Source organism: Caretta caretta, chromosome 3, assembly GCF_965140235.1.
Source record: "Caretta caretta isolate rCarCar2 chromosome 3, rCarCar1.hap1, whole genome shotgun sequence".
In the NCBI taxonomy this organism is placed as follows: Eukaryota; Metazoa; Chordata; order Testudines; family Cheloniidae; genus Caretta; species Caretta caretta.
The window spans coordinates 12,060,972-12,069,739 of record NC_134208.1 but is presented as its reverse complement, the minus strand read 5'-3'; positions in this window follow the sequence as shown (position 1 = coordinate 12,069,739).

Here is an 8,768-nt window from a genome sequence, read left to right as displayed (position 1 = left end):
AGTCCCAGCAAGCTCTGAGGAAAACACTGAAGGGAATTTTTTTTTTGACTGGTTATAATTCAGTCAGATCTCAATGATTCTTACTGGGGGCAGCAAAGACACATCCTGGCCTTCAGGACAATGCCTCTAAAATTTCATATGTTGTCTGAAAACTGAAGAGGTGCTAGAACTCATCAGGAAAATGTCAAAAACTTATTTCTAATAGAAAGCATTGGGCAACCTTAGTGTGTGCTCCCAGCTATCCCTCTAGCTCATCCCTGGTCTTCCTTTTCATCTTACCTGGGGCACCCTGGAGCACCAGGAAGACAAGAGCAAAGAGCAGATAAAGGATCTTCATGGCTCAACGTCGGCTGGGATCTCAGTGTCACTAGAGGGAAGAAACACCAAGACAGAGAGGAGACAGAAAGTCCCAATATTTCTTGGACACTGAAGACTGTGATATGCTGAGCACTAGAAATATTGTTCTAATCCAAATTAAATTTATAATATGTGTTCTGTAATAAGAACATAACTTTAGTACGGCCGTACTGGGTCTGACCAAAGGTCAATCTAGCCCAGTATCCTGTCTTCTGACAATGGCCAAGGCCAAGGGCTTCAGAGGGAATGAACAGAACAGGTAATGATCAAGTGATCCATCCCCTGTTGCCCATTCCCAGCTTCTGGTGAAATAAGGCTAGGGACACTTCAGAGCATGGTTTTGCATCCCTGTCCATCCTGGCTAATGGCCGTTGATGGACCTATCCTTCATGAATTTATCTACCGGTAGTTCTTTTTTGAATTCTAAATCTCTCAATAATAATTATTGTTATCAATATAGATCCATAGAAATACTACAGAAATACAATTATGTGAGGCAATATATATTTTAAAAACAGATGTTTTGTAACTAACTGTAATTAACAAGTTTCTGAAATTAGGTTTCTCATGGTAATCTCTTTCTCCTTAGCCAAAGTACAGACTGGATAATTATCAGTTCATAAATATTTATGTATTTTATTAGCCAATATAGAATTGAAAGCAATTAAGGAATTACAGAGCAAAATAAAGGTGGTTGGATGCTCACGTTTGTGAAATTTATAAGAACAAATTCATCACGTGATGTTATAGTTTATCAAGAGATAATAAAATCACATCAATTCATTCTAGGTTATATAGTCATGTTTCTTAGTTAAACTTTACCGAAGTTCTGTACAATGTTGGGCAGGTGACTTTGGTACCAACATGGAACTATGAAACCTTAAATGCAGATTCTTATTCATTTCTAATTAAGCTGATCACCAGTGAAATTATTGGAATGCCTATGGCAACTGAACCAAAAAGCTCTAAATTTACAGTTTAGAAAACCAAACAAGTTACTTAAGTTCTAAGAATGATAATTTAATTAGTTATCACACATTAAACCCCAGACAGATAATGCAGATAATGATTTACAGTATTCCAGTTTCTCTGGAATTTTACCAATATTTAGGCCACTTTAACTAAATATCCAAGGTTAACTAAATATTCCAATAGTGGTAACAATTACCAGGCAATTCAAAGCTTCTTCCTCTTTTTGGGTTAGAACTGCCAATTTCGCTCAACCACAAAAACGGATAAACTCTGAAACACTCAGGGTTTCTCTCAGCTATCTTTTGCTGTAGGAAATATTTCCTTTTACAAGTATTTCTCAACCTCAGCACTCAAAATCACGTATGGAGTCACTCTAATTTCTGGACAACTAAGCTTCAGTTTGGTAGTGAAATACAAGTATATGTCACACACTTTATAACAGCTTGCTTTTCTCCATCCTCCTGGCCTGGGGATATCAGAAACTTTTGGATAACCAGGAGTTTGGCTAAAGGGAAATGCTAGGAAATTTAGAGCAAGAAGCCAGGGGCAGGAGGAACATGAGGGGCTGTGCTATGCTGCAATGATGTGGGTCCCAGCAGGATATAGACAGAGCCCAAAGAGAGGCAGAGATGAGGGTGGAGGAGAGAAAAGGAGAAGGAAAGAAGGAGGAGAGGGGGACAAGCTGCAGGAGACAGGAGCCTCCTTGGTTCTGCATGAGTGCTTCTCAGTACTGACAGCCCCAGGGGAGTAAGCTGACCCTACCCCTCACTGTTTGTACTGGTGCTTGCAGAACCCAGGGCTATCAGAACATTTTCAAGCAGCACCAAGGATGCTCCTGTCTCCTGTGGCTCCTCCACATCCTCTTCTCTCCTCCTTTGGTTCCTCCCCTTTTCTCTCCTCCACCCTCCTCTCATTCACCTCACTCCTACCGTGGTCTCTATCTCTTAACTCCTCTCCTTTCTTCCCCTGTCCTTTCTCCGCCTGAGTCCTTCTCCATTCAGCCTTCACTTTAACCCTTCATTTGTTTCTATCTTGCCTGTTTGCTCCCTCTCTCTCTGTCCCCCTCTTTGCTCTCCTCCCCCACCTTATCTCTCATTCTTCCCCCCTTTTCTTGCTGGTCTCATCCCTAACTCCAGAAGTTTTCCCAAATTGTAGTTCTCAGCCTTAAGGTTACTTAATCAGTGGGTGATTAACTAACACAGCACTACAGGGGACATGCTATGCATTTGGATAACTAGGATTTCTGGATAAAAGGAATTCAGATAACTGGAATTATCCTGCAGATGATTTTAACTCAGGAAGCTTTAAAATAACCAACTTTTCCTTGAGGTAAACAAAACACAGGCAGTTTTTCTACTTATCCATTTAAATTGGCATGACAGCGAGTTCTCCAGCTCAGCCTCCCAGTAGCCTTGAGTGGTTGCTAGAAAATTCATTCAGGTAGTTCATTCACTACTTGTTCTCTTTCTGGATTTCATAGCTGTCTGCCTAGATAAGATTTTAAAAGGAGAGTTAAAAGGGTGATTATTAAAAAAGTGACTTTAGTAGTTACCAGACAGGAGGCGCTCTCAGTTGCCAGGTGATGACAGTCCTGCTAGCCGTCTCTCTGATCCAGATTTATGAGCTACAGAGAGTGATGTTTTGAACAGAAGAACCTGTTTTATATAGTTTTTGAAGGCTTGTTTTCTTCTTGGCAAATCTGCCATGGGCCAATCAGAAAGTGATCTGTGCTTCTGGGGAAGATTTTAAATTTCCAACCACAATCTGGACGTTGGAATTCTTGCAACTCTCTGTTGGGAAAATGCCATGGTCTTTGAGCAAAACATCTTGTGCCATCCCAGATTATGTAAAACACGGTAGCCCACAGAAGTTTGTGCAAAATGTCTTGGGACATATAACGAACACCTCTGATCATCCATGAACATCCTCAGGCCACTCTCCATAGGCCTCCCTGCCTTGCTGTTCTTGGCCAACTTGACACTTCCCCAAGTGTCAGTTTCTTTGTCAGCACTTTGAGCGGCCGGCAGAAATCTCTTTCTTTTAGTCAGGAGAGAGTCTATATGTAAAGTCCTTTTACATTCCTTGATGATTCTGTATGTGTTTCATAGTTCGTCATGCAGCAACATAAAGCCACTTGACTCATTTATTACTAATAAAGTTGTTAACAATTAAATCAACAGTAAGACAAACTGCTCTACATGGCTCTGTACCAGTAGCTGGGTAACCTCTAAATTTCATTTGTGAGATAGTAGAATGGTATGAAATATTTAGAAATAAATACTACTACTAATAATAACAATATAAAGTTGCCTCTGCTTTGTGCCAGTCATTGGCTCTTTTGGTTGCCTAGGCCCTATAAGATTTTAGTTGAGTTCACCTTACAGATTTTCACTTCACATTGGCTTTGAACGTTATCACCTTCATTAACATAAATCAAAAGCTGTGTTACCTTTGATAATGTTAGTTAGATGTTTCAGATGGCGCAGGTAGAGACACCTAACGTTGAGGTTGCATGACACTTTATTCTATTTGCCCCTGTTTTCAATTACTTACAACTTTGCCAGACTTAAAGTGTATAAAGTTTCCTGTGGTGTGAAGTGCAAATCCAGTGTTGGGGTTTTTTTTTAGCAACAAGCCTCTAGCTGGATCTATACAGGAAAACACAGCTGGGACATGGGCTTTTTGTTAGGGTATAATTTAACCAAGCCTGAATGGAGTTCCATGGAGGCAGCAATGGAACAGTCCTGGCCTCAGCGCTTCTCACCTACCCAATTTAATATTTCTGCTGCAAACCATGGAGGTATTAATACACTTAGTTCAACATCTTTATTAATGATCTGGGTGATGGGATGGATTGCACCCTCAGTAAATTCACAGATGACACTAAGCTGGGGGGAGAGGTAGATACGATGGAGGGTAGGGATAGGGTCCAGAGTGACCTAGACAAATTGGAGGATTGGGCCAAAAAGAATCTGATGAGATTCAACAAGGACAAGTGCAGAGTCCTGCACTTAGGAAGGAAAAATGCCATGCACTGCTACAGGCTGGGGATTGAGAGGCTAAGCAGCCGTTCTCCAGAAAAGTGGATGAGAAGCTGGATATGAAACAGCAGTGTGTCCTTGTTGCCAAGAAGGCCAACGGCATATTGGGCTGTATTAGTAGGATCGTTGCCAGCAGATCAAGGGAAGTGATTATTCCCCTCTATTCGGCACTGGTGAGGCCACACCTGGAGTATTGCATTCAGTTTTGGTCCCCCCACTACAGAAGGATGTGGACAAATTGGAGAGAGTCCAGGGGAGGGCAACAAAAATGATCAGGGGGCTGGGGCACATGACTTACGAGGAGAGGCTGAAGGAACTGGGCTTATTTAGTCTGCAGAAGAGAAGAGTGAGGGGGGATTTGATAGCAGCCTTCAGCTACCTGAAGGATTTCCAAAGAGGATGCAGCTAGGCTGTTCTCAGTGGTAGTAGATGACAGAACAAGAAGCAATGGTATCAAGTTGCAGTGTGGGACATCTATGCTGGATATTAGGAAACACTCTTTCACTACGAGGGTGGTGAAGCACTGGAATGGGTTACCTAGGGTGGTGGTGAAATCTCCATCCTTAGAGGTTTTTAAGGCCCGGCTTGACAAAGCCTTAGCTGGGATGTTTTAGTTGGTGTTGGTCCTTCTTTGCTGAGGGTGCAATCAGTCCCATCATCCAGATCATTAATAAAGATGTTGAACAAAACTGGTCCCAGGACCGACCCCGGGACACTCCGCTTGATATTAGCTGCCAACTAGACTTCGAGCCATTGATCACTACCCGTTGAGCCCGACGATCTAGCCAGCTTTCTATCCACCGTATAATCCATTCATCTAATCCATATTTTTTTAACTTGCTGGCAAGAATACTGTGGGAGACCCTATCGAAAGCTTTGCTAAAGTCAAGATATAATCACATTCACCGCTGTTCCCATATCCACAGAGCCAGTTATCTCATCATAGAAGGCAATCAGGTTGGTCAGGCATGACTTGCCCTTGGTGAATCCATGTTGACTGTTCCTGATCATCTTCCTCTCCTCCAAGTGCTTCAAAATGGATTCCTTGAGGATCTGCTCCACGATTTTGCTGGGGACTGAAGTGTGGCTGACTGGTCTGTAGTTTTTCACATTCTCTTTCTTCCCTTTTTAAAATGTGGGCAATATATTTGCCTTTTTCCAATTGTACGGGACCTCCCCCCATTGAAAAGTGAAAACCTGTAAAGTGAATCCCACTGAAATATTATAAGGCCTGTATGAGATTGGATCGGGTCATCTGTTTCACTGCCCATTTCAAAGAGATCTGAAAACATATGTGGCCATCCTCCTAACTATCAAATTAAGTGTAGAGAATAATCAGGTATGGTGCAGAGGATACAGCTGTTCTATCTTACTACTCCAAAAAATTATCAATATTATTAGTTGCAAACCTAGTAAAAGACTCAAGTCACTTTATGTTACGGCATGATAAGCCATGAAACAAGAATGGAATCATCCAGGAATGTGAAAAGATTGTACATAAATAAATTCTGACTTCAAAATGAACATTTTTGTAGGCAGCTCAAAGTGCTGTCAAGTGACAAACTGGTAGTCAAGTAAAAAGAAGAGGAGTACTTGTGGCACCTTAGAGACGAACAAATTTATATGAGCATAAGCTTTTGTGAGCTACAGCTCACTTCATCAGATGCATGCAGTGAAAAATACAGTGGGGAGATTTATACGCATAGAGAACATGAAACAATGGGTGTTACCATACACACTGTAACAAGAGTGATCAGGTAACGTGAGCTATTACCAGCAGGAGAGTGCGGGGGGGGGAACCTTTTGTAGTGATAATCAAAGTGGGCCATTTCCAGCAGTTGACAAGAACGTGTGAAGAACAGAAGCGGGGGGGAAATAAACATGGGGAAATAGTTTTACTTTGTGTAATGACCCATCCACTCCCAGTCTTTATTCAAGCCTCAGTTAATTGTATCCAGTTTGCAAATTAATTCCAATTCAACAGTCTCTCGTTGGAGTCGGTTTTTGAAGTTTTTTTGTTGAAGAATTGCCACTTTTAGGTCTGTAATCGAGTGACCAGAGAGATTGAAGTGTTCTCCAACTGGTTTTTGAATGTTATAATTCTTGACATCTGATTTGTGTCCATTTATTCTTTTATGTAGAGACTGTCCAGTTTGGCCAATGTACATGGCAGAGGGGCATCGCTGGCACATGATGGCGTATATCATATTGGTAGATGTGCAGATAAACAAGCCTCTGATAGTGTGGCTGATGTGATTAGGCCCTATGATGGTGTCCCCTGAATAGATACGTGGACACAATTGGCAATGGGCTTTGTTGCAAGGATAGGTTCCTGGTGACTACCAGTAGGGAAGGATACGAAGTCATGCAAAGTTTCACAAGGACCACAGCACAAGGAGGTCTAAAGGAAGAGGCCTGAAGAAGTAGGTTGCTGATCAGAGCTAAATCAGCAGGTGTTCAGTGTGTATCCCAAGACATTTTGCACTAATCACTGTGACCTAATGTGCCTTACACAAACTGGGATAGCACAAGATGTTTTGCATGAAGATCATGGAATTTGTAGAGAGAAAGCTGGAGGAACCCATGAGAAATGCCTCTTTTTGTCATTGATAGGGTGACCGTATGTCCGGTTTTGGCCAGGACAGTCTCTTTTTTAAGCCCTGTTCCAGCCATCCTGACTTTTGAAGCAAAACTGGGCATTTGTCCCATTTGCTTTTGCCAACTTGATCAGTTGGTGAGAACTAATGGGACAAATGCCCACTTTTGTCAAAAAAGTGGGCTGTGGAGGAACATGGGGTGTGTGTGTTGAGTGGCGATGTCAGCACCATGCAGGGGGATGTAGGGCTTGGGTGGGGGGCAGGCAGTGCTCGGGTGAGCAGTGATGCCAGCCCCGCTGGGTAGGGGAGTGCAAGGCTTGGAGGGGGCCTCGGGCGAGCGGCTTGGGCCTGCACGAGGCGGGTAGAAGGCGTCGGTCTAGCCCCAAGTGGTGTCCCATTTTCCCTTTGGGAAATATGGTCACCCTAGTCATTGGATGATGAGAAGGGACAGCTTGTATTCAGGTTGGATGTTTCCAATCTTTGCCAGAATCATGGGTCATTTTCTGATTGTTCCAGGTCAGTTTTAACGAGAAGTCAAGCCATGACACCCTTCAGAAACTGCATAAAACAGACTGTTTTGATCAAAGTGTTGCTTCCTAAAGCCAAAATAACTGAATGAGAGAGAGGGAGAGCACCTGACATCACTTGGTCGCTGAGAGCACTCCCTGTCTAGTAACAACTCAAGTCTCTTTCCCAAGAAGCAATTTAGTAAATTGATCCTTTTAAGTCCTACAGTCCTACCTAAGGCAACAACTGCAAAATCCAGGAAGAGGACATAACTATCATGACCCCCTGAGTGAATGAACTTTCTATCTATATTGAGAAACCAGTCAGTGCTACCATGAGGCTGAGCTGGAGAATTCACTTTCATGCTCCTTTCAATGGATAAGTCACAAATGTAACCCTTCTGCCAGGACGAGTTGATAGCAGCAAGGGCCGGGTTCAGTACACAGGAGTTCCCTCTCATCAAAGCAAATGCAAAACTGGCTTGAGCCCCCACCCAGTGACCTGGGAAAATCTTACACACACCCCTGGGCACCTCAAAGAGGCAATACTTCCTCTCTCGCAAGCACAGAGTCTCGGTGTAGCAGAGAATCTTTAATAAACATGAGCTAAACAACATCAGCATTACATTGGGAAAACACCACAACTAGGGTTCATCAACCAAACCATGAGCAAAGACCCACCCCAGCAAATTGGGCCATGTCCTTTCCCTCGGGTTCTTGAGTCCCACAACCCAAACGTCTCTTGAGTCCAGCAATCCTGAAATCACCCAAAGTCCAAAATGTCCACAACCCCAAAAGTCCAGCCCCAGAGTTCAAAAGTTCATCTGTAGAGTGTTACTCCCCAGTCTGGGTAAAAATGTGCGTGTGTGTGGGGAGGAGAAAGAGGTAAGGGGCACCTTACGTGACCTGAAGCTGACTGCCCCACAGCTCTACAGGGCTTCACTCTGATCCGCTCCACAAGCTGCTCTGCTCGCCATCCCACAAACTGCTCCACTCCACATCACACAAGCAGCTCCCGCCGTCCCCTGAACTGCTCCACCAGCCCATCCACAAAGAGCTCCACTGCACTTTATAGCTTCAGGCTCCCCACAACTTGACACAGTGCTCAGCAATTTCAGCTCTTAGTAATTTTAGCTCTTTGGTGATTTCAGCTCATAGCAGTGGGAGCCTTAGTGAGGGTGCACCATAAGGCCAAAGTGAATTCAGCTCAGCAGCTAGAGCTAGACTCTTAATAGACCCAAAATTAGCTCCGACATTCCACAGTGGAGAGAGACAGAGTTACAATTAGTATTTCA